Raw genomic sequence first — 26,630 nt, 5'->3', positions numbered from 1 at the left:
GAGAAAGGGGAACTTCACAGGACTGAACACTATGGGAATGCCCATTTGAAAGCACCATCCCCTCTTCACCGTCCCATGCCCCTGTGTTTGACAATGCCCCCTTGTCACTGGTGTTCTACTGAACCTTTACTCCAGAGGCCTCATCCTGGTGCAAAAGGGCAATGCAAGCCAGCATCTCACTGTCCTGCCTGTGCTTGTGGGTGCACGTACCCAAACTCTCTGTGCTCTTCTCTCAGCAGCCTCAAGACTCACCTGCTCAAAAGAAGACCTGAACACCCAAGGGAAACACAGCAGACCAGCTCTTGGCCCCTTTGCTGCTGTTCCTCCAGGTTTGACCAGCACAGCAGGACAGAGGCATGGGGACATCCTATTTCGGGCCACGGTGCCTTTCCCTCCCCAGGACCTTCATGCTGCTTTGCAGTTGGTCCTGCCCTGTGAGCCACCAGAGCAGCGGTGCCAGCCCTTCTGCCTTGGCCACAGCCCCATGTTCTCTCCGGTCAATTTAGGAAGTGTTCCCATCTTTTGGGTGTAGCTGGAGGTGGTTGAGCCTGTCACAGCTGCAGCAGCAGGACAACGTGGGCATAGTAAAATCCTCGCCGTGGGTTCAGAGGGTACAGAAGTGGGTCAGAAGCCCAAGGCTGAGTGCAGACAGTGAAGTAAGGTGAGCAACAAGGGCTCAGTGTCCCAGAGAGGGTCAGCCCAGTCTCTCCAGAGTCCAAGGCCAGATGGTGACCCTCAGGAGTGGGCTGGACCTAAAATCCATCTGCCTTCCAGCCAAGGTGCTGTCCCTGACACGCTAAAACCTCTGGGCAGGTGAGGCGCAGAGATTTGGGCTTTCTCCTGCTCTGCAAAGAGGACTCTCAGCTCTGGCAAAGCCACTGGAAAAAACCCAGGGTTCAGACAGCAGCTTTTTTCCTGTTACTCAGCTTCTCCCTGGACTGACAGCGTCACCTCCTGCTCCCACAGAGGAACAACAAGCCTAAAGCAGAAAGGTCAGCCACAGCCAGCTGCCTCTCCATTTTAAGGTGAATATTTCGGAGGAGTTTTTCCTCTGAGCAGGATCCCAAAGCCTGATGCACGACTCCCCTCTAGTGGCTTCACAAGAACCAGGACTGGGAGCCAGACTGGGCTGCATCGGCTCCCACTCCTGCTCCAAACTCGGTGCCTGGTCAGCAGCCCCGCACACTCAGCTGTACCAGCTCACCCATCAAAGTATTCCTTAATCAACAACAGGTAAGTTTTTCAAATGAGTTAAGGGAGTTAATTTTAAGGTGAAGCAGCTCTGGACATTTTCACCAGAGCGGAGAGACACCCAGAGCCTATGAAGAGTCAACAAACCCCTGGAGAAGGTCCCCCCTCACCTTCACCAGCAGATGAATCCTCTGCCCTGACTCTCGGACAAGGCTGTAACGCCGTTCCAGGCGGTCCTGACAGTCCTCCAGGCTCAGCAGCGATTCTCTTTTACAATCTCTTCTCACAAATATGGGCGACGCCCACGATCCCACGATGGTCTGGATCTCCTCAACATTGTTTTTGGCTTTCTGTATCCTCTGCTCGAGGTCATGGACATCATCCATCACCATGGAGATGTGATCCCAGACACCTGGTAAAAAATGAGATGATTGACTACTTTTTTTCAGAGCTGCATGGCCAAGCTCTTGTGCACTCTCCATAAGACTTTTCCCCCACGGTTTCATGTATTTCTCACCCATCATTAACACAAGAGACTTACCACCTCAACCAAAAGAGTCACTTCTAGCTCCCTCCTACCCCAACAATCCATGGTACAGCTGCAGCCTCTGTTTTCTGCCAGGAGCACCAGCACCGTGGGGACGTCTGACACTTCCCCCTTTCCCGTACCCAGATTTAATCTGCTACCAGAGAGAGAACAAGGACAACAGGCTGAGTGTTCCTGCCACTGTCACTAGAGCAGGGACCCACAGCCCCACAAACACAGGCTGTGACAGCCCAAGGTACCAGCGAGGGCTGCATTTAGATTCAGGGAACTTCATCTGCAGGAAAGTCCCTTCATCTTTGTTGTGCAATGGAGAAAGAGTTTTTCAGCATGAGGAATTCTGCTTTGCAAGTTCCCAAGGGAGGACACTTGTTCCTGTTCATACCACAAGCCTGATGACAGAAATATATATTCCAACAGCGAGCAGTTTGCTTTCACCAAGAGGAAACAAATTGTCTTCCTCCATTCTGCTTTGCAGTTAAAACTGATCAAGCAAGAACACTGGTTAAATCATCCCAAAGTCACGGTGCACAAACCTCACCACTAACCACAGTATTTCATCTGGCTGGAAAGGATAACGAGGTGGCCCTGGCCCCCACCGGGAGAAGTCTGTCCCAAGCCAGATGGCTGGGCCAAGGGGTCCCAGTCCCTGCACAACTCAGGGAGAAAGCAGTGCCTTGGGGACACAGGGACACGACCACACAGTGGGTCACTTGGGCTGGCACGGGCAGGGAGCAGACTCTTCAACCCCAGCCTTGCCAGCTCTCACAAACCCCAATCTTGCCGTTTCCTCAGCATCACTGCTTACAGGGCAGCCTCTCTTCCCCAAAAGCCCAGAGGGAAGCTGAAGGGATCAGGATCCTGTCCCCAGCCCAAGCAGATCAAGGTAAGATGGGAAGGAGCAGGCAGGCTGGGGGCTGCCCTTTGTCTCCCCAGTGCTGGCTCTGCTGGAGAGTCCCCTGCCCTGCTGTGAACTGTCACTGGGAACCAGGTGATGGAGGCTGGGGACATGGGAGGAATCTGATGAGACCCAAGTGAGCAGGTTAACCATGAGCAATGTGCCCTGTGGCCAAGAAGGTTGATGGTACCTGGGCTGCGTGAGTAGGAGTGTGGCCAGCAGGTCGAGGGAGGTGAATCCTCCCCCTCTGCTCTGCACTCGTGAGGCCCCATCTGAGTGGTGTGTCCAGTTCTGGGCACCCCAGTTTAAGAAGGACAAGGAATTACTGGGGAGAGCCCAGCGGTGGCTACCAAGATGCTGAGGGGTCTAGAGCATTTTTCTTCTGAGGAAAGGCTGAGAGAGCTGGGGCTGTTGAGCTGGAGAAGAGAAGCTGAGAGGGATCTGATCAATGGGATCAATATCTCAGGGTGGCTGTCAGAGGATGGACCAGACTCTGTTCAGTGGTGCCCAGCACCAGGGTGAGGGGCAACGGGCACAGACTGAAACACAGGAGGCTCCATCTGAACATGAGCAGAAACTTGTTTGCTGGGAGGTGCCAGAGCCTGGCCCAGGCTGCCCAGAGCGGGTGTGGAGTCTCCTTCTCTGAGACATTGAAACCCGCCTGGACCCACCTGTGTGATCTGCTCTGTGACCCTGCGTGAGCAGGGGGGTTGGACTGGGAGATCTCCAGAGGTCTCTTCAGCCCTCACCAGGCTGGGATTCTGTGAAATCCTGTACGGCCTCTTTTGCCCTAACACAGAGCTAGCTCACCCTCCATCTTCCAGTTGAGTGTTTCTTCTGCCTTCTTCAGCTTCAAGTTAATATCCCACAGCTGCTCCTGTATGAGAGGGTATTCGACCTCCAGGACTGTCTTCAGGACCTTGTTGTATCTGTTCACCATCAGCTCCAAGTTGGCCGCCAGCTGCCGGTATGACTCCTTGGAGGAACAGATTTCTGCTGCCGTGGGTGGGATGGCTCCCAGGCGGCTGCCAGACAGGTAGCTCAGCTCCCTCAGCACCGACACCAGCTGCAGAAACAAGGCAGAGAGCTGAATGTGAGACAATCCTCCCCATTCACCTGGTAGACACCCTCCCGTCAATTCTGGGGATCTTAGGGGGTTCCTGCTGTTTTATTCACAAAGCAGTACGCTCTGAGAAGGGCCTGGACACCTCCTAGTCCAGACCATCTCCCTCCCATTGATCTTTGCCTCTGATTTGCTTCCCAATCAAAGACATCTAGCTCTGTTAACTACCCAGCCAGCAAACCCTGTGCAGCCTCTAAAAGCCATGATGATCTCTGGTCTTCTCAGCTATCCTCATCAATACAGTCTTTCAGCAATACTGTGCCTGCAGGAGGAGGCACAACCAAAAGCATCTTTGAGTTGTGATGGAACGGGATTGAGTGGGTTATTAAACTATAAACCCAAGTAGAAGTGAGTCCCTGCAACAAACGGAGCAGCAAGGTCTTCCAACGCAATATATCACTTCTAAGACAAAAAAAAAAAATCTTTGCTCAGTTTAGTGGCTTGTGAGAGGGAAAATGCTCCTGAAACTGCACATTTTGGCTGGGTGACAGAAATTCAGTATATTGTATGGGCAATGGCAGGGGTGAGGAGTATCTACAATACTAAAGTGACTATGTCCACAATGACAAGAAGAGGAAAGAAAGACGGAGCGCAGAAGGGTGAAGGGAGCAGTTTGAGGAGGTGGATGGAAGAGGATGGGATGGGAGGAAGGGAAAAGCAGGGGATTGAGGGAGCAGGAGGCCAAGTGAGATAGAACCAAACTCCCCTCCCTTTTATGCACTGGAATGTCTGAGACATCCCCACCATGGTGTCAAGGATGTCTTACCCTCTTTCCCTCTCCTCCATGGAAGGTGAGCTCTGGAAGATTCTTTAATGTTGAAGGGTTGCAAATACATCCTCCCTTTAGGCAAAATGAGGTGCTCCTATCTGCTCTGAAGGGCATGAAGGGGCTGCTAAGCAGGCACCTGAGGACATGAGGCAGTCCTCAGTATGGAAAGCTGAGAGCAGCGCAGAAGCACTCAGAGACTGGAGCTGAGAACATGCTCAGCACGTCACAGGCTCCAAACCCTGGCACCAGGGTGAAGGGTGGAAAACATCCCCTGGGGCCATTTGCTTCCCACCTTAGCAAGGAGATTCCAAGGAGCTGGACAAATCCTTTGTCTGAGAGCCAAGCTGGAATGAGCTCTGGAACCTCAACACTTTTCTCTAACAGCAGCAAGTCCCAGGGAAAGGGGGAAGTGTTTGATGTTTTCCCAGGCCCCTGAGATTCAGCACCTCCGCAGCAAATGGCATTTCACATTTGAGAGGCCCCAGCTCTCATCAGGCCCCAGAACCTTTGAATCCACCTCTGCACTCTGCTGGCTTGGACCCTGCCTCTGCTTTGGGCAGGGGGATGGTCAGGCCTCCCTGTGCTGGAGAGGGCAGCCCTAGGGAACAGAGACCTACTGGAAGCCTCCTGCACCACAATTAAGGAAATCCAACAGCCACAACACTGAAGTAACAAAACAAACCTTTCCTGGGATTTTTATACCCTTTCAGGAAGCTCAGATTTCAGGTAAACATAACACGAACCCACGTCTGTAGGATGATGCTCCTACGCTCCCCACACCAGCGTCAAACCAACCTGCTCTGGAGATGTTGACACCAGTTAACATCTGGCTACTCACAGACTTTCTGGCTTTAATTACAATCTGCGCTGCTTAACCTGTAATCCTGATATTTTACCAGGAGACAGAGCCCACAAAGGGGATGGTTAATTCATGTCACCCATAACAGATGCTCCAGGGACCTCAGCAGAACAGATCTAGTAGCGATCCCACCAGACTTGCCATGCACGGTGGGGCACAGCTTGGAGACGTGCCCTCCAGCAGACAGGAAAGCTAGTTCTTACCTGGGGATCAAAATTAACTGTGATCAGTTTGGTTTCTGGATCTCGCCGGATAAGCGGTTGAGTAAGGTTGTACTGTGATTTTCCAGAGACTGTCTGGGACCAGTCTGCATAGAGCTTCTCCTGATACCTGCCGAAAAACAAACAAACAAATTAAAACATCCACCACGTAGCTGCCAAGCCCGCACACCAAGACATAGAACCAAATAAAAGCCAAGTCCACTTCTGAGGGCTGAAGAACATCAAGGAATATTTAAAACCCACCCACACCACCTCCATAAAGATCTTGGCTTCAAAGGCAAACACCTGAAAACCAGTGACAGCATCAAGTCAGGAAAACAAAGATCCCCCAAGTACCATTCTTAGCAGAGGATTCAAATTTGGGGACAAACATTCAAAAGCTCAGAGCAATCAGTTCAGTTTTAGCATCAAACATTAAGATATTAAGTGAGGTGCAACGAATCCCACTCCCACTTGTGGAATACACACATTACAGCCACGGTAAGTACACTGTGAATGGGCACAAGTGGATTGAGACTTCTGGTCAGCTCAGGTTTTCTACCACAGCATCTCCTACATCCAAAAGAATCTCGTTCCAACATTTCTGCTGGGCTGCACAGCCCCTGTCCCTCCCATGCAAACTTCTCATTTCAAGATATCACAGAAAGACTGTGGTGTGTAGCAAAGGATTCCTCCTCCTCTCTCATCACAAAATTCCTTCTGGCTTAGAAAGAGACATTCTCAGGCCCTGGGCTTGCAAATGTGCTGAAAGGTGGTTTAGAGAAGGAGAAGGAAATGGCCTCAAGTTGCACCAGGGGAGGTTCAGACTGGATATTAGGAAACATTTCTTCCCCAAAGGGCTGTCGGGCATTGGAACAGGCTGCGAGGGCAGTGGTGGAGTCACCATCCCTGGAGGGGTGGACAGACGTGGAGACGAGGTTCTCAGGGACACGGGGCAGTGCCAGGGTTGTGTTAATGGATGGACATGAGGGTCTCTTCCAACCAAAACAATTCTATGATTCTATAAGGTTTGGCTTTTTTTCATATAGTTACAGTCATGCCTGAGCCACCACTTACCTGTCGAGCAGCTGGATCATTTCTTCATACTTCTCTATCACCCTTCTTCCTTCAGCAGAGTCCAAGCAGCTGGTGGCACAACAGACAAGCTCAGCGTTACATTTAGCCCTGTGAGGCTGCAGTCTCTATTTACCCCTTCCCAAAACCACCCACCACCTTGCAGGCAGAGCCTGGCTGGGGATCTTACATTCCAACCCCACCATATCGCCCAAAACCATTTCACTGCACAAAAGCTCTCCAAGCCCCAGTGCGCCCTTTTGCGGGTGTTTGCATGGCAACTGGCAAATGAGAACCACGTCCTGGGGGAAGAACAAGGGCCCAGAGCTGCTGGAGGAACACTGGTCTCCGTAACATACTCAATGCTCCGGTGTTTGCACAGAGCAGGGCAACCTCTGCTCACCAGCCACCACTTTCTGAGGTCAAAGAGGCACAGAAAGAAGCAGAGTGTGGCTCCCGGCAGATGAAGCTCTTGGCGGTGCCCAATTCATGCCCCTCAAACCGAAGAGCAAAGGTGTCCCAGAGTGCGGGAGGCAGAGCCCTGGCCACGCTGCCAGGGCTGTACAGCCCAGGGAACAGCAGGCCAGAGGAATTCTTATCATGCTGTCTTTTCCCCACTGTTTCATCTACAATATCCAAGTTTTCCTCAAGATGGTTGTTGATTTTGGAGGACATATTGACAAAACTTGAATTAACTTAACCAAAAGCTGGAAAAAAGGAGCGCCTGAGCAGTCACCGCTGGGCAAGTGCTGAGAAACCTGCTGGAAGTAAACAAGTCCTCTGAGCAAATCCAAGTAAATCCCAGCAAAACCACTTTTGTTTCTCCTTTTTAATCCTTTTTCCCTTTCAACAGCATCATGTCACCACCGTTGCAGAGCATGTTATTAACTACTCTAAACAGAGGACAGAAAATCAGTGTGAAATGCAGATCTGGGTCCTTCATGGTGGACAAAAATTTGCCATTTAGGTTCAAATCAGACATGATAACTTGGGCTCTGTGCTGGGAACAGCCCAAGAGTTTGTTTCATTGCACCAATGTCTTTGCTGCTGCAGAATAACTGTGCACTTAAAGACACTTAATGGCAAGATACAGTGAGAGAAGGTTACGAACATGGTACAGTGACGGTCAAGTTATTTTGGTCAAGTACATTAAAAAAGTGGATCCATTTACACAGAATCCTGACCAGCACACGTGAAGCCATTCCTGTGAGCTACCAGGTGCAGTCCCTAGAACATCCTCAGTTGTCATAAGTCCAACACCGCCTTGCTTACAGAGCTCTTAAATGTTGTCTCATGTGGTGCCAGCTGTGAGTATGAGGCCATACTTCCCTGACACCATCCGTTATAACAAGCATTTGGGTGATAAATATACCAGCATTGGTTTCTTTCCTTGATCTTGGGAGATGGCTCCTTTGTTTAACGCTGAGAAAGTTTTCTTCTGCCCAACAAAATGCTCGTCTGCTCCCCAACATGCAAACCCAGCTCCATCGACCCATCTCAGCTGAGTCCAGCCCAGCACTTCTCTGCTATTCACAGTTTGGATGATGCCAGAACCAGGACTTGCAGCTGAGGAGGTCCTGGAGAACATGCTGAGTGGGATTGCAGCAGGAAAGGTTCTGATACCTCTTTCAGTTGCAACCCGGGAACTATGTCTGAAAGCTGAATAGCCCACTGTGCCTCTTAATCGCTTCAAAACAAATCCAGTTAATGAGTTTCTTAAAAAAAATAATGATCACAAGGAAGCTGAAAAGCACCAGTGCAACCACTTCACACCTCTTTGACTAAGAATTATTTCAGCTATAACCATGGGATAATGTTCACCACAGAAAGAAAATCAGATTGATTACAGAGAAGATAGCAAGGTGGTCATAAAGCAACTTAGCTGGAACAGACACGCACAGATGTGGGATGTGCCTGAAGTGATCAAACGGCACCTGGATTCGCGCTCGCAGCTCCTGCGCCCAGCGCAGCGCTCCAGCCACCGGCGGCATGTTCTTGTGCACAGGGGGGATCCTGGGGAGGGCACATTGGAACAGCATTTGACTGAACACTGCACTTGTAACCCCAAAGATGCAACAACAGAACCTCATTTGCAGAAAACTGCTCTGATTTCCCAGCTTCCTTCCTTAAATCCAACATCTGCCACACTGATGTAGGTCTGTGACCAAGGCAAGTGCCTCTGGATCTTGAATAAGGAGCTGAGATCGAACGAGAAGCCCAGACTATGTCCAAACCTGAGCTGATGTGAGGTGTCCCTTGCCTGGGACACATTCCCCGCCCCTCACAAACACTGACATAGGGATTTCTGACCAGGAGTTACTTCTGTCCGTCTTATCTAACAGCCACAGAACAATAACCACAAATTCACAGCAAATGATTCTCTCCATGATTCTCTCCAGTCCAGGACTTGTCTCGTTCCAGTGTGATCTTTCTGAGGCAAGTAAATAGGTTATTGTTCAAAATGACACACTTGAATCCTCATAATCTGATAGAAATCCACCCATTCCCCCCTGTGCCAACAGTCACGGGGAATAATAAACTTGGAAAAGGCTGATTAAACCCTTGGTTACAAAGTCCCACTCGCATACTTTGCATTTTAAGCATTGTAAGGGAAACAAAATAAATTCATTCTGAGGAGCACATGAGTGGGTTTGCAGGTCCCATGGGGTGTTGGAGGCAGCACACAAATGTGGAGAGAAACCTCCTGTCACAGCCTCGCTGGGAGAAAAGCTCAGCATGTGTCTCCATTCCCAGTCACATATCATGCATACACATTTGAAAAAGGGTATTTTTACTCCTAACCAATTATTTGCTTTAATACTAAGAACAGAGCTTTCCCAGGCATTTCCATTGCCACTAGGAGCTACAGAGGCTGAAAACATCTGCAATTTGTAAAGTTTTGGGTTCCTTAGAAAAATAAATCATTTCCCCCCCAAATTAATCTCAATCAAACTCCCTGTAAAACCCATTTTACTCAGCACGTTCTACCTACCGAGCTTCAGCTCTGCCTGGATGTGCCGGGAGTAGATCAGCCTGGCGTGGTCCAGGGCCCTGCTGAACATGCTGATGAGGACGGAGTATTTGCCAGCAGCATCTGCAGCGACTACCGGTCGCTCCAAAAGGCTCCCGAACATGTCCAGCAGCTGTTGGGGTGAACACGCAGGAAAAGAAGAGGGGAAAAATTTACAACCCCGACTCCTGCAGAGATCAGCTGGGACCTTCCTCCCCAGCCCAGATGCTTCAACACTGTCCGCACCGATGGGCACTTTGGAAAAAGGAAATTTGCTCCCTTTGTTACGGGGCCTCTCAGACTTTCTCTGGGGTTGGACCACATTCCAACTGTTGTTCTTCAAATGCTTCAAGATTTTCTATTTTTTTCAAAAAACTTACAAAGATAAACACTGTCACTTGCTAAAGTCTTTTCTACAAATGCTTATATTGATTTTTTTAAAAAAATACCATTTATTATTTCTGCAAGATAGATTAATTGATAAATCAACCAGCTTTGTTTCTAGAAAACCTGTTTCCAAAACTGAAACAGATCCACGTATTAATAATATTAACAAATTGATACTAACAATATCAATTCTCACCAGGAAATCCTAGAAAAAGCATGATTTCCCCCAACTTGCAGAGAGAGACACAAATATATCTCCTGGCATCCAAAAGCTTTGTGAGGGACCCACCAGCCTGAGCATCCCAAACCAAGAGCAGCCCAAAAGCTACAAGTCCCACTGTCCCACCAGCAAACACCAGCCCCATGTGCCTGTGGCTCCAGCACTGCCTGGTCTCCTCAGCGTGATTCTCACCGAGCCGGGTGCCCTGATTTCCCTTTTAGGGAAGAGCAAGGGAGCGATAAACAAACCTTGAAGGCGTGGTCCAAGTTGGAGGCGTCGTCAAAAGCCTGGATGAAAATGGTGCCCAGCCGACGGTCCATGTCTTCTACTTTCTGCTGGAAACCAAAGGCATCCTGCTCAAAGTCCTGCACAAAGGCAAAACACAAGCTGTGAGGCTGCAAGATGGCACTAGGAAGGTACCTGTAACTCCTCGATCCAGAGATGCCCTCTCTTATTCACCGTGAACTAAGCCACTCCTCTGGCCAATCTTCAGCCATCGCAACGTGGCAAAGTCCTCACGAAGCTTGAGAACATTTCTGTGCTGTCCCATGGCTGAGATGTTGGCCCTTTCTCTGGGAGGGACCCTTTGGTCCTGAGGGCTTTCCACAGCCCACATGGCACTATCTTCAGCCTACAGGCAAGATGGACTATTTCCACACCCTCTCCCCCACCACTTGGCCTGAAGACCACACCATCATCCAGAAAACCCACGGATGCACCTGCTGAGTCCCAAATCCAACCTACTTTCAAGTCAAAACAAGCCTGTGGTTCCATGGTGAGCTGGTTGTGAGTGAGGCAGTTTCAAAACACTCGCACAGGTTGCCCAGAGAGGCTGTGGAGTCTCCACACTTGGACATAGGTAATCTTGGAGATATTTCACCTGACCAGTCACAGTCCTGCTCTAGCTGAGCCTGCTTTGAGCAGGGAAGGTGGACTGGGTGATCTCCAGAGGTCCTTTTCAAACTCAACAGTACTGGGTTTCTGTAATTTCCATCATCTTCTTGCACTGCTTTTCTTGCTTCAATTGTAATAAATCCTTTGAACTTCAAGAGTAACATCTATATTTGTTTTCCTACACGTAAAAGAGTCCAAATCAAAGACTGAACTTGACAGTCCGTGACAGTCCTTCTGTTCTAGCTTGGACAAAACCACTAAAAATGAGGTCATGTGTCTCTTTTCCAAAGGACAAAGTGCAAGGAAATAGCTTTTACTATTGCTACTGCTGAGCTCCAGCAGATCCAGATGCCATGTTTTAGCTAAAAAAAACGGCTCCAGCAGTGGCAGAGGGTGCAAAACTAGAGCACTGAAAGAACAAACATGACTCAGAGTCACACAAATGGCCATGGGGTCACCAAACCCAAGCCACCTCCTGCAGAGCCACTGTCACCTCTCCTCTGTGCCTGCCCTGCTGAAGGAGGGGTGCTATGGAGCAAGCAGCTTTCCAGCAAGAAACACTGGGGACGTGCCACCCCCTGCAGAGATGTACTGGGAGCTGCAGGAAGCAAAGCACGAGCCACCCATCCCCACACCAGGCAGGTCCCAGAGGGCTGGGAATATTCCTTTAATTAAAGCACTACTGATAATAAAATAGAGCATCCTTGAATTCTGAGAGCCCCAGATGCCATGTGTTCATCTAGGCAGGAGCGAACACATCCCAGAGATGATCTGAGTTGGCCCTCATCAGGCAAACTACCTTGTTTTTCCAAAACTAAGACAGCGTCTTATATTAATTTTTGCTGCAAAAGATGCTTACTTTTTTACATGTATAGCTGCCTGGACCCTATTTAAATTGACTTTTTTATGAACTGTAACTAGGGCTAATTTTTTGAATAGGGTTCATATTTCAAGCATCCTGAAAAATCATGCTATAGCTTGTTTTTGGGGTAGGTCTTTTTTTTGGGGAAACATGGTAAATACCAAGAGCAGGAAAGCAAAGAGATGTGGGTGTTGGTATAGCTCTTATACCTCAGCAAGCACCATGTACAGCAAAAGCTTGTGCATAACTCATGGAAATCCCAGTTTCCCAGCTGCACTGATCTAAGGTGCTGATCTAGCAAGATATGTTAGATATAGACGTGCAAGAAGTCCCAAATCTCTGCAGGAAAGGCCAGCGGCTCCCTGTTCCCTCCAGTACCAGATCAGATCATAATGAAAGGAGGAAAGAGCTGGGAAGAAGATAGCAGGAAACTGCTGCTTTGGAAACATGCACATGTTCCTGATGTTCCCGCAAACTGGTCCCACCTACCGTGTTGGTCAGGTCAAGACAGTCATAGGTTCGCTCTGAAAACACCTTGTATGCCTCCTGGAATTCCTCATACATGTCCAGGACCTGCTGGCCCAGGGTCTTCCCTTTAATCCCACTGAATTCAATTTTCTCCAGCTTCATCAAGTCCAAGGAAGTTGCCAGGAGATCCTTCAAAGTCAACGGAGGGAGACACAGGTCATGATGTTGACAAAAGAAGATGACAACAGTTGTCACGACAGAGTTGCACTTGCTGAGGGACCTTCCCAAGCACAGCGCTGGTGCTCAGGCTGGGTGGCAGGGATGGGAAGGGGGGAGCCTGATCTGCCTGTCCTGAGCATCAGTGGCTGCTCATAACACGTCCCTGCCCAGTGAGACCTGCTGCAGCCACTAGAAATACCATGACAACTGTAAAATCGCTTTTAAGGGTATTTAAAGGACAGATCCAAAGCAGGATATGAGACTCTTATATGTCATCCAGCATAGCTAAGAATCCCAATTTTATAGGTATTAACCAAGGACAGATTTCTAATATTTACAGGTACCCAAACTGTCCAAAGCTCCTGCGCAGTCAAACCTCCACGTGTCCAAGTGGGTGTTGCAGCACCTGCCCCGCTGGCCCTCTCTGCTGAGGTGGCACACGGGTCCTTCCCTTCCCTTCCCATCCTCTGCAGCCTGGCAGTGTCACCTCTTGGGAAAATGTCCCGCTCCCCCAGTGGTGGTGGCAGCACTGGGCAGCTCTGCTGCCATCCCACCTCATCTGTCTCCCTAGGTAGGGCCAAGTAAGGGCTGGTTGAACATCCATTGTCTCAGAGGACCAGGAGAAATGTGCACAGGAATGTACTGGTGGCCACTCTCTGCTTGCACTTGTCCTGGGGCCACCCGAGCAGGGCAGCAGGTTTTACCACAGACACGTAATATGAAACAGTGCAACGAACCAAAGGAAAGGGATCCTTCCCTCTTCACGTGCTCATGGGCTACCCATGCACCAGTGTAACTGCAGCTTTTATGAAAATTCGAAAACAAATGCACATATGCATTCATATTCACTTCGACACACCAGCACATCCGCTTGAACAAATACCTAGTAAGGCAAAAAAATAATGTGGAAATACCAGTTGTCCCTTGCTTTGTCTTGCAAGGTTGCTTGAAATGAAGTGATGAGGGGAAATTGAGACGGAGAGAGATGCAGCAGTTTTCCTCATTAACAGGCTGGTGTGCACTATGCTTTTAATTCTTGTTTTACAGCTCACTCCGCAGGCTCTCCCTCTGACTCCAGATACTGCAGCTTCTACTGTCCCTGGAGTGTGGGACAGCCACGGAAGGAGGAAACAGACACTGGTCAAAACGCACAGTGCCCCAGCTCAAAACCTCCCCACTGGCTTTTGTCTGCAGCCCATATCCACAGTGTGCCCATGGCATCCATGGAATCCCAGCAGTCAGTGCCCCAGAGCCTTTACAGGGTCCCAGTAAACCTGTCACCAACACTGTCCTCATGATAACCTGCAGTTATTCCTGTGTCTATTTATATTCCTCTCTACACTGACCAGCATAATTTGGTTTATTTCACATCAAACCCTACTGGAAACCATCATTATGAATACTTTTAAAATAGGCACCAGCCATGACAGTTTTCAACATAGTTAATTAAGGAACACATACAAGTATATGGCACATTTAAAGCAGTAAAACTGCAAACACCAGCAACCTGTACACTGGCCATCCAACCCTACACACTGAGAACGCAGCAACAATCAACAAAGAAATTCATTTGGGATGTGTGTGGAGAGCAGATGAATGTGTGTGGTTAGCCACGTGAGAGATAACAGGTACATGCAAGGTCTGTACAAGAGGTACATACAGTATCTGTATAAGAGGTATATACAGTGTCTGTATAACAGGTACATATGGTGTCTGTATGTCTGTGGTCTCCAGACACAGCCATGTGGTAAGGAGAGCATAGGGAGCTCCCACATTCACACTCAGACCTGCTCTCTGCAGAACATCTCCTGTGGCTCAAGGAGCCCTTGGCCACACTGGGAGCTCAGGGATGACACCCCAATGTCCCTGCCTCAGGTGACAGATCTGGCAAACAGGGACACCCCTGAGCCACAGCACCCCAGTTTGATGGACTATGAGGATGCGAAGGGACAACCTGGTGAGGAACGTGTCCCTGCTCCTCCCCAGGCCCACGTGGCACAGCCAAGGGGATCCTGCCATCTGGCCTCTCCAAGACAGGCAGGACCCAGCTCTAGGGTGTCATAGAATCATAGAACCATTTCAGTTGGAAGAGACCCTTAAGATCATTGAGTCCAACCATAACCTAAATCTGTCTCTGATGGCACCAGGAGACCTGGGAGATTACATTGCTTTATTTACAGCTGTGCAAACCACACCTCCAGTAATCCTCCTTTTCTTGCCCCAACAGGAGCAAGGAGTCCAACGGGACTCCTGAGAGCAAAAAACACACCTATCAACCTGACCAGCTTACATATGCACTGAGCAGGACATAGTAAAACACAGTCTTAGACTCGCTGTAACAGGAGACCTAACAGCAAAAGAGTGACCCCATTCCCTGGTATCAGGTGAAGCTATAGAAAGGAAAGATGCCAGCAAGTGATCTCCTGGCTACAGAGTTCTCCTGACGGTTTGCAATGTTTTTCAAGACCAGAGTCTCACCTCCACCATCTCCAGTCTCTTCAGGAAGGTGTCCAGCCTCGCAAACACCATCGTGGAGCTGAAGTCCCACTCCCTCACTTCTTGGCCTGGTTCATAATACATGTGCAGTTTTTCCCTTCTCTCCTCAAATGCCTCTTTGAACATGTTCAGGATACCGAGCACCATTCGCACCTTGCCCAGGCTCTCCTCCATGTCCCCTTTCAGAAGGTCTTCTGGAGACAGGTACACCAGGGCCTGGAAGAGCAAAATCACACCTGAGAGGTCACTTCTGCCATCATGGAAAACAAGGACTTCTTGTGTTGAACACATTTGAACCTGTTTATTAAGTTAAATGTTGCCTAAAGAATCACTTTTCCAGGGAAGGACAATAGGAAGAAGGGGAGAGGGGACACAGGGGACTGCAAACACAGGCATCACAGCCACAGACCTGCTCAATGAGAAGGTTGCAGATCTCCTGGAGCAGCACCACTATCCGCACGGGCATGTTGTAGTGCTTGGAGGTGACCCAGATCAAACACACCACGTGGAGCAGGGGGAGCAGGAAAGGCTTCACCTCGCTGAACTCAACCCTCTCTACGTCTTCCAAGCGGCGCTTGAGGGGTGTCAGGTGCAGGTGAACGTCCTGAGCTTCAGTCAAAGCTGTGTTGAGAGACGTGAGAAGCGGTAAGAACCACCCAGCTGCGGTGTGCTGGGTTCCCAGCTAGGTGCTGGCCTCACCACATGGAAAAGTGCCTGGGAAAAGAAACTGTCCTGACAAGCACTGAGCACCCTCAGCCACCTGTGTGCTGCAGGTCACTCACTCGTGAACATCACTCACCTGCGGCAGTAACCAGAACAGAAATAAGCTGATGTGATGGCAGGGGACAGGGAGCTGGGACAGGGCTTCGTGGAGAGCCTGAGTCCACAACTGCTAAAAAGTCACACGGAATTTGCCCAACAGCACCAAAAATACAGTGCTGCCATGGCTGTGAGCCATGGCCTTGCTGTACAGCACGACAGGCTGTACAGCCTTGGCCTGAGCCCTTTTTAGCTCAGTTTTGGCTCAAGCAACTCCTTGTCCAGTGGGCAGATGACGACGGCCCCACTAGTCCTGACTGTAATAGAAAACCTGTCAACAGTAAAGCAACTGATGTCTGACTCGTCGAAAGCTTTAGCTTAGCTCTGTACAGCTGTGTGGTTTTACCCTGAAGAATTACCCCAGAGCGCAAGCATTAATAAAACCAGATCGTTGTGCAATTAAACCTGTGGACCAACAAGAAGTGACAGAAGTGCTTGAATGCATGCAAAAATAACCCCTAAGGCCCAAGACCAAGGAAGAAGAGACTCCCACTATCAGCATCACCCTCCCAGCAAATCCACCAACAGCAGCCACACCAGTACAATGCCAGGGAAAGGGGCAGAGACTTAAAAGCAGGTGCACACAAATCTGAACTGCGCTGTAATGGAAATTAACAATTATAGTCCAAATTATCCAATTAGGGTTAGTATCGCTGTAGCCGGATTAAAACCAAATATTTGTTGTATTTTGATTAAACCCTTAAAGTATTAATTAGTTTAACAATGAACCCTTGGCTCCTTATATAAGGGGTGTTTCTCCAGCCCATTTAAACTGCACAATGCAGAGTGTGACACAGATCCTTAAGAGATTCAATGTTTGCACGTGAAGTGGTGAAGAACAGTGTTTTCTGCCAGCACGTGCACAGCTAACACAGTCTAGATGGTTTCATTGTGCCAGAGAGCAGCTGGGTTGGACATGGATGTCCAGCTGTGTTGGTCTGCCGGGACAGACCAGCAGGACTACACTGTTTTTCACTACAGACAGGGATTTGCAATATTTCCTTGGGCTGCGCTCAACTCCCCTAAGCAAAGCAAAGCAAGGAAATTCGGGCTGCAGTGGCCAAAGCCTGAGAAGCAGCGCTCTAACAAAGCAGTCTTAGGTACAAGATCTGTCCTCTTAGTCTGAACTCCCGTTCCTGCATAATAACACCAGAGGAGCTGGTGGAAGTTGAGGTGAGTCCTGTTAGAGTAATGCAAACACTTTATTACAGCAGAATAAATTCCCAAACCCATTCACCCTGAACTTTGGCAAGAGTCTGGCTCAACAGACCAGCGATGGAGCTTGTCCCAGCCTGGAAACAAAAGCCTAGACTCAAGCACAAGCAGCCCAGTCTCAATTCACAAACTAGAAAGATTTGGCTTGAAATCAGTCACACCAGGCCATGAAGAAAGGCCAGAAGCCAGCACTGTGGTAAAGTTGCCCCAGCATCTCACCTGCCTCAACATCCATTAGCATGGTTTTGAAGGCTGGGATGTAGCTGCTCTCAACTCTCTCCAGCAGCTCCATCATGTTCCTGACCTTCCTCGTTGTCAGCTGGTTGTAAATGCATTCCAGGTCATCACACCTACAGCAACCGAGACACAGAATCACAGAATCAGTTGGTTGGAAGAGACCCTCAAGATCATCGAGTCCAACCATAACCTAACCCCTGGCACTGCCCCGTGTCCCTGAGAATGTCATCTCTGTGACTGTTCAACCCCTCCAGGAATGGTGACTCCACCACTGCCCTGGGCAGCCTGTTCCAATGCTTCACAACCCCTTCTGGGAAGAAATGTTTCCTAATATCCAACCTCAGCCTCCCCTGGCGCAACTTGAGGCCGTTTCCTCTCATCCTGGCGCTTGTTCCTGGGGAGCAGAGCCCGACCCCCCCTGGCTCCAAGCTCCTTTCAGGCAGTGCAGAGATCAGAAGGTCTCCCCTCAGCTCCTGTTCTCCAGCTGAACCCCCCAGGTCCCTCAGCCACTCCCATCACACTTGTGCTCCAGCCCCTCACCAGCTCTATTCCCTTCTCTCAACTCACTCCACTACCTCAAGGTCTTTCTTGGCCTGAGGGGCCCAAAACTGATTTGAGGTTTGGCTTCCCCAGCGCTGAGTACAGTGGGACAGTCATTGCCCTGGGCCTGCTGGCCACACTGTTCTTGATGCACACCAGGATGCTGGTGGCCATGTTACCCACCTACACTGGGCCATCAGCTGTCCCCCAACATCATCTGTTTCCCCTGGGCCTGATTCAGGGCTTCCTCCAGCTACACATGGACTGTGGAAATGGGAGAAAGCTGCATGAGGCACAGACAAACCCTACAGGACAGAAAGTGCTGAGTTCAGCATGACAGCAGCTCTGCTACTGACAGAACATCGCTGAAAAAAAGCCATCGTGTTTCTGCAGGCATTAGCAACAGCTCTCCAGCCAGCAGGGCTTTGCCCCGAGTCAGCCTGAACCAGTACAGCACAAAGGTTTTCAAAGGGCAGGAGGAAATACCACTCCCAGGCTCCTGAGCATCTAAAGCCCCTCTGGCCCTGACAGATGAACAGCAGCCAGCTGAGATGCACCATTTCCAGACAGCCCCCAGCAGGTGTCCATCAGCAATTACTCCTGTGGATGGCTCCTAGTGAACAGTGACCAAAGAGTGCCCAGAGCGGGTGTGGAGTCTCCTTCTCTGAGACATTGAAACCCGCCTGGACCCACCTGTGTGATCTGCTCTGTGACCCTGCGTGAGCAGGGCTTGGACTGGGGGATCTGCAGAGGTCCCTTCAGCCCAACCAGCCTGGGATCCTGTAAAGGGCATTTCTGAAAAAAGTCCCTTGAGGTGTAGCCCCTGTGGTGGGGCTAAGTTAAAACACAGCCAGCTGCCCAGTGACCTCCCAGGCACTTTGCAGATCATGATGATTTTCTGTGCGGGAGCAATTTTCCTTAGTTGAAGCCTACATGAACCCCAAGTGGCCTGTTCTTCTCAACTCATGGAATTAGCAGCTCCACCACCAGCACTCTCCCTCTACACAAAACCAGCACCACAGGGCACCGTGCACTGGCCAGGCTGCTCTGGGTACCTGTTCTTCCAGAACTCCAGCTCCACCTTCGGGTTCGGATTGCTGCCTTGCAGGAGAGGCTCTGAAGACTCTTTCTTCAGTGCCTCCTGGATCTGGTGGCTCCAGTCTATGATGGCCGACTCCATGGCATACACCAGAGATTTATCTATCCGTTCCATGCTGTAGTAAACAGAGTACGTGATTAACTTTGTTGATGTGCATTGCTCAGTTGGATCTACTTCCAATGGCCGTGTGGGCAGCTGGATTTTACAGGGTTTCACATTTCAAAACCACAAAACAATCAAACCCCATAAGATTTTGTCACTGGTTTAATATAGGAATTACACTCTGGAGAAAATGGCTGAATGTCTGCAGCAGTGTGGGCAACAACACTGTTCATAAAGTGAATGGTGGAAATGAAGAGCCAGTCGCCACCTCTCTGCACAGCCAGTCATTGTCACATCAGATCCATTCAGGTTCAGGATCTGACCTGGAGACTCACACATCCAGCAAGATTCTCTCTCCCCATACCATTCTCCCTCAAAATATTCTACATCCCTGCAGTCATTAACTCACTTAATTCAGCAAGAAACACCACCAAGTGGGCTGGGAAGCTGAGGACAGGTCACCCCACTGCCTTGGAAGCAGTAACTTCTCACAAAATCCCACCCGCACCACGTCCTGTCTGAGGAGTGATTCATTCCACTGCACCCACACATCTCCTGGGGTTCCACAGGGGCACGCACGCAGCCCAGACACGATGACAACTTGATGTACAAACGCATCTGCTTCTCTGGACCTTCCAGAACCTGTTATTTTGGGGTGGTACTCACGATTTCTCATTTTCCAGATCAATGTCCTCAATTCCCTCTGAGCCAGCTGGGAGAGGCAGCAAGGTCTTGCCGTCTACTTGGCCAACAACTGTGAAAATGGTACTTTTGAGGTTGTGGACATGACGCACGATGTCTTGTGACACCACTTGTGGCCAGCCCTGATGGTTCTTCTTGTTCGTTAGGATGGGCACGATCACCTACAGCGGGAGTCACGGAAGACCAATGGAGAAAAAAGTGCAGCAGGAGACGGACGGGCCACCAGGCTCTGAGGTCTGTGCTTGGCCAAGCCTGGAGACCCATATTCATTGCTGTCTCAAGCAGTTCCCATGTGAAATAGAGGCAGCTGATGATGAATGGGCATCTCTACAGGCCCACTTTATACAGCAGAACACCCTTTTCCCCAAATCCAAGCAGCCAAGGAGGGTGGAAGCCAGTAGGCAAAGTGAGCAGCCCCATCCCCAGGCTCTCCCAGCCTTTCAAGCCCGCAACTGGAGATGGCCCCATGGGCTGCTGTCCCTTGCCCTCACAACTGTCCCCGGTGCTTGGTCCCCATGTCCCTGCCCATGGGCACAGCCGTCAGGCTGCCCTTTGAGCCTGCCAGGGCTGGGCTGAGCTCAGTGTGCTGCAAGGGAAGGTCTGCTGGTACCCCCTGGGATACACTGGTGGTGAGGGTCCCCCAGGTCCCAGCTGCAGCCCACCAAACAGGAGCTTTGCCTTTATCAGCACTTTTACTGACCCGGCAGCATGGGGTTGTGGGGCTGGTCGGGGTTTGCCCAGATTTGAGCTGCTTTTGGCTTGTTTGAGCTGTGACAGCAACACCGTGTCTGTCACCTATCCTGGCTGGCTCTGCACTGGGACCAGCCTGTGGCAACAGCCTAACAAAGCCAGGTTGTCCCTAGTGACAAACAACAGCCCTTTGTGTTACTGGACTCAGGGTGGGGGTAGGGGAGGGGGGGGAGGTGACTAAAGGCATAAAAATAGCTGCAAATGGACATAAAATTGAAACGGAATAAAGCAGCTCAGCACCTCCATGGTGCTGTCCCAGGATGCTGAAGACTCTTTGGAACTGTGGCTGGCTCTGTAGACCCGAAGAAGACCCGACCAGCCACCTTCGTGCCCAGGGAGCCGTGGGAAGGGGGAGCACAACCCCAGGGAACACACGGGCAGGTGCTGACGAGTTCACCTTCAGCAGTTTTAGCTGCATTATTAGCAAGATGTGTCTCTATTACTTAAAGCATGTGGACTGCTAATGCCAGTGATGTTGTAACCAGGCAAATGATAGCCGTTCATTTTCTTTCTGACTGTTAAAATGACAACTGGACTCAGGATGAAGCCCCAGCCCACAGAGCAGGTGTGTTCCCTTCGGCACCGCAGGAGTGAAGCAACAAGTGGACAAGGTCACCAGCTGTGACCCCTCACTGAATAAAGACAAAGTGTGGGCAGAGGAACACACGACCCCAACCCCAGGAAATTCAAGACCTTTTTCACCTTCACGCAGACCCACCCCATTGCCTGACCCAGCACCACCGCTGCTTTTGCCTTCAAGTGAAGCTTGAGAGGAAAATAGGATGAAAACCAGGCACAATCTGCTCCCTGCAGAAATACTGCATGTCTGCACAGGGGAGAGCAAAGCCTGCAAACACGCAGCTGGGACGCACAATCCCGGCTCCCAAAGGCATTCAGAAAACAGGATTTAACAGGATCTGCCAAAGTGTTCCTACCCCACCATCTACCCATAGCAGACGGTGCTTGCAATGCTATTGGCCAGCCGTGATGCAAAACCACTGTTTGTGCAGACTTCGCAAGACCACGGGGCTCATCAAAACAAAAGCTCCCCGTATAAATAATGTGTTTTCTCACAAAACCAGGATAACCAGTCTGGCAGCCTGCTCTTGGGAATCCAATCTATCAGTCACCATCTTAATATACCAAACATCATGATCAGAGCTTCTCGAATCCAGCAGCTCCTCTGCTTTCCCATTACAGCCTCATTCCTGAGACTTCTCCAGGTGAGGAGCCATCAGGAATAAACCGAAACAACGTTGTCTAGTTCAGGCTAATAACACAGCAAAGCAAAAGCACTCGAACCTCTTGACGATCTCTTTAAGAAAACATCAGCCCACCTGAGATAACCCGACACTGAGCTACAGGAGGCTCCTGAACATCACAAAACACTTTTTCACTATGAGAGTAATCGAGCACTGGCCCAGGTTGCTCAAAGAGGTTGTGAAGTCTCCATCCTTAGAGATAATGAAGAGCTACCTGGACATGGCCCTGGGCAACTGGCTCTGGATGGCCCTGCTTGAGCAGGGGTTTGGAGTAGGTGACCTGCAGATGTCCCCTCCAGCACCTGTGGGTACATCAGTCCCACAAGGACCCCACTGATAGACAGAGCTGATGTGGATCAGCATTCAGGTGGTTTATATGAGTTCTAAAGCCGTCCATGGTACTGCAAAGGGCAGAGTTAAGGGTACAAGTGCATCAGCAGAGAAGGGAGGGAGGCCAAGGAGCCTGTCTGTAGGAGGGGACACCTTCCCCGCTGCCATGTGCGAGGGGCACCCGGTACTCATGGGTGCCAGGGCTCCCTCTGCACCTCCGGGGCTGCCCAGGCCTCACAGGATCCCAGCCTGGTTAGGTTGAAGGGATCTCTGCAGATCCCCCAGTCCAAGCCCTGCTCACGCAGGGTCACAGAGCAGATCACACAGGTGGGTCCAGGCGGGTTTCAATGTCTCAGAGAAGGAGACTCCACACCCGCCCTGGGCAGCCTGGGCCAGGCTCTGCCATCTCCCAGCAAACAAATTTCTCCTCATGTTGAGCCTGCCCCCGTGGCCCCTCATCCTCACCTCCTCCACGAGGGCGGCAAAGTGCCGCAGGGCATCGGCGGGCAGGTCCCCGCAGAGCAGCTCCCCGGGGCCGGCGCCGGGGGCCCGCAGGAAGAACAGCCCCTTGCGGCGGGCGGCGGGGGGCGGCGGGGGCGGCCCCAGCTCCAGCTCCCCGGCCGGGCCCCGCCAGAGCAGCAGCGCCGGCCCCGCCGGCCCCGCCAGGAAGCTCCGCAGCAGCGGCCCCGCCGCCTCCCCGCCTGCCCAGCGCTCCCAGCGCTCCGCCGGCACCCCCAGCCCCCGCGCCGCGCACCGGCACAGCCGCTCGGCGCCGGGCACCGGCTCCACCGCCTGCTCCATCCGGCCGGCACCGGCGGGTGTTGGCGGGGAAGAGCCGCGTTGCCCGGGGGAAGGGACACTGCGAGGAGCCGGGGGCGGGCCGGGGCGGGACCCAGCTCGCCTGGGAGACGCAGCTGCCCCGGGCAACCACGGGTATCAACACAAGCTGGGGATGGAGGGCCTGAGAGCAGCCCTGCGAAGGACTTGGGGGTGCTGGGGGATGCTCCCTCTGGGGGGGGTCTGGATACCACTGGATCCACCTGGGCACCCCCAAAGTGGCTTTTTAGCACTTATTTTTCTCCTGAAAAAGCAAACACAGTGGGGCTTTCTCCCACCTGGTTTGGCCTTTAGGAAGGGAAGAGCAGAAGAAGGGGCCTTGGGGACTAGAACCACTATGCAAACATTTGATTAGGGAGACAGGAGCTAGAGATTTGTCTGTCACTGTGGAAGAGGTGACAGCGGTGTGATCTTTGCCTCCAGACTAATCCCAAAAATATGCCCAAGCTAGAAATGGGTCAAATGGGGAAAGGGAATGGGCCTGGACCACAATGGCAAACTGATTGTTCAGAACTCCCAGGAAAAGGGGGGTACCGATATTTGTTGGTATTAACTGATGTTTTTTCAGGTTGGCCAGAAGCGTTCCCTACCAGGACAGCAAAAGCTTAGGAGGTGACTACAACACTGATACACAAAATAATACCAAGGCTTGGAGGCCCAGCTGTTAGATCCTCTGATTGAGGGCCACATTTTACTGACGAGTATGTGAAGTCTTTTGCAGAAAACTTTGAAACCATAACAGGAAGGTCCATTTCAAGACCCCCTGACTGCTACCAATATCAGAGAACAGAATGCCTGGATTCGCCATTCTAGAGTGAAGAAAGCCTGCGAAACACCACGGAGGGTAACCCGGGCGCAACCTGGAAAACTCTGTTTTTCACAGTCACCTTTTGGTCCTTCTGGGGGACCAGCCTGGGTGGTGCTTCCCGCATTGGGAAGAAGAAACCCAAAAGAACAAACAAGTAGAATTTTTGGTAGATATGGGGGCAACACTAATGAAAACCTGGATAGAATAAACTCCAACCCCATGACGGGAGGGGCCTTTTTCTTGTTTTGTTAACTACAGAACCAGCCGCTGCCCCCACCCTGAAGCACACAGGCTGTTGTCCCACACTGCCAGCACCACCCCCCTTCTTTTAGCAGGATCATTTTATCTGAGCATGGCAGTGGCCCTAAAGGCACTTGCTTTGATAGAGCTGTCCAATAAGGTGTTGAACAAGTCCTCGCAGACACGCAATGATGTAGCATGCTATAGAAATCAGTGCTTCTGTTACTTCGATTAAAGAAGTAATTTCTCTCAATATTCCAAACCAAGATTCTAACAATCCCATGAGTGGACTATCTACACCTGAATTCTCAGCCAATTCTTCTGCTGAAGCTGTGGTTAGACATATATCACCTTTTTCTGCCAACATCCTATCTGGGACCATGTTATTTTCCCATGCCATTCTACTAGTAGCATCTAATTGCTTGGTGATTCATTTAACTGCTTGTCTAGTATAACTTATAAATAAATGTTATTTATCCCGTCTACATTCTTGTTTGTAGTTACCTACCAAAACAAAAAGGACTCAGAACCCGCAGCTAACTTGACTTCTTGCTTTGTGTTCCTTGGGGACTCCTCTGGTGACCCCAATCTAATTGAAATAAACCCTGTCATCAGAGGAAAGCCCTCAACTCCTTTTTCTGTTGCCCTGATGGATCACAGTGTTCAAATGCCAGGGTAAAAGGAATTTCCAATTGTACGACGTCACAGGTACCTTCCCAGTGGGGGATAAAATGGAATGAAGTGTCATCTTCCCACAGTACCACCAAAGATCCACTCAAGAAGCATTTGAGGACATATGAGGACCAACTTCCCGTGTCTCTGCACACCTACTCATGTTCCTAGGAACTTGGTATCATTCCTGCCGCGTCGTGAGAGACAGGCAGTATGATTTTCAATTATTCCTGAAAATGCCAGGGGGATTTTGATATTTTTCCCTGCAAAGCTGGAAACAGGAGGGAGAGAGTATGACACGACTTATTTCTCCATGCCGTAGAGTCTTGGCATAAGGCTAAGACGCACTCCATCCCCTGTCAATCTTCGCTCCACCCCAGAGGGAAGGGTACCACTTGGGCCACAGGCCTTCCTGCTGCACAGGCATAGCAATTGCTCGTTTAGGCTTTGCACCATAGATTTGATCCATTCTACCCAGGCATTTGTACCTCCATATATGTTGAACCTTCCCAGGGCATCTTTTCTACTAATGTCTATTTGTGATCCATAAACCCCACTTACTGAATCATCTGCTCTCTGTCTTGCAATTAGCAAAGGGTTGCACTGCAGAGACTCACATCCTGGGAGAGACTGTCCTTTAGATAGGGTCATTTTTCTTTTCAACTCTATAACCGTTCATTGCTCACTGTCCATCCCCTAAACTCTGTGCTCCAAATAACACTGTACCAGGAGGGGCAATAAGAGCACAGGCGGCGGCCTTCCCCGGCCCCAACCACCGCCTGCCCGCCCCAGTCCGCCGCAGCGAGCCCGGCCGCCCATCCCCGCCCAGAGTTCCTCCCCACCCCCCGCCCCGGCCTTTCGCCAGCGAGTTCGCCTCCCCCCCGCGAAGCCGGGGCGTCCCTGCCGGCTCCGTGCCCGGGGTGGACGGCGGGGGGGGGTGGACGGCGGGGGGGGGTGGACGGCGGGGGGGGGGGGGTGGACGGCGGGGGGGGGTGGACGGCGGGGGGGGGGTGGACGGGGGCGTGGGGGGGGGTGGACGGCGCGGGGGGGGGGGCACGCGGGCGTCCCGCGGTTTCTCAGCCCCGCTGTCGGAGGCCTGACCCCCTCACCTGCCCGTGCTGCCGCCTCCCGCGCTTCTTCCTCGGTGGCTCGCTCGCTCGGTCCCTCGGCCCGCTGCCCGCCCCGGCCGCGGGCTGAAGAAGAAACCGACCCCGCCAGCGGCTTTGCCTCCCCCCGGGGAGGCATAGAGACACCGCGTCCCCGTCCCCGTCTCCCCGTCCCGGCCCGCCTGCCTCCCTGCCTACCCGCGCGCGGGGTTCCTCGGCCGATCGGCAAGACGCTCCCGCGCTGGCCTCCCCGCGACCGCCCGCCCGACGGGCTTGACTCCGAGCGACTGACCGTTGGGCACCTGGCGGGGGGCAGGGGGCCGGTTGCCGGGCGGCGGGGAGAGCGCGCATGCGCGGCGCGCGCAGTTGCCGACCCCCTCCGGCCCTTCCCGCGGGTGGGCCGGAGGGGGCGGGGGGCAAGGCGAGGGCGGGAGAGACCGCGCTTTGGGGTGCGGGCGGGGGGCGGGGTGTTTGTGCTCGCCGTGCAGTCTGAGCCGGAACACGAAGTGAAATTATACGGCGGCGGCAGGTGCGGGTGGGGGGCACGACGACACCACCACGACCCCGCCGCCCCTGCCGAAATAAACCCCCACCAAAAAAAAAAAAAAAACACACCGCCACGAAACCCGCATCCCCACGCCACGCGCGAGCCCCGAAACTCCAGACACGGACTCGCCGAGCGTGTGCACGGATCGCG

The 26,630-nt window shown here is 51.5% G+C and overlaps 1 pseudogene; it reads right to left on the bottom strand.

The window, feature by feature from the left end:
- The window catches only part of LOC136115879 (dynein axonemal heavy chain 9-like), a 301,218-nt pseudogene extending 274,856 nt beyond the window's left edge, over nt 1-26,362 (bottom strand).
- Nucleotides 26,363-26,630: the final 268 nt, after the last annotated feature.

Source organism: Patagioenas fasciata, chromosome 36 (assembly GCF_037038585.1).
Source record: "Patagioenas fasciata isolate bPatFas1 chromosome 36, bPatFas1.hap1, whole genome shotgun sequence".
Taxonomy (NCBI): domain Eukaryota; kingdom Metazoa; phylum Chordata; class Aves; order Columbiformes; family Columbidae; genus Patagioenas; species Patagioenas fasciata.
Note: the sequence above shows the minus strand (reverse complement) of the source record. Positions and strands in the feature narration are given on the sequence as shown.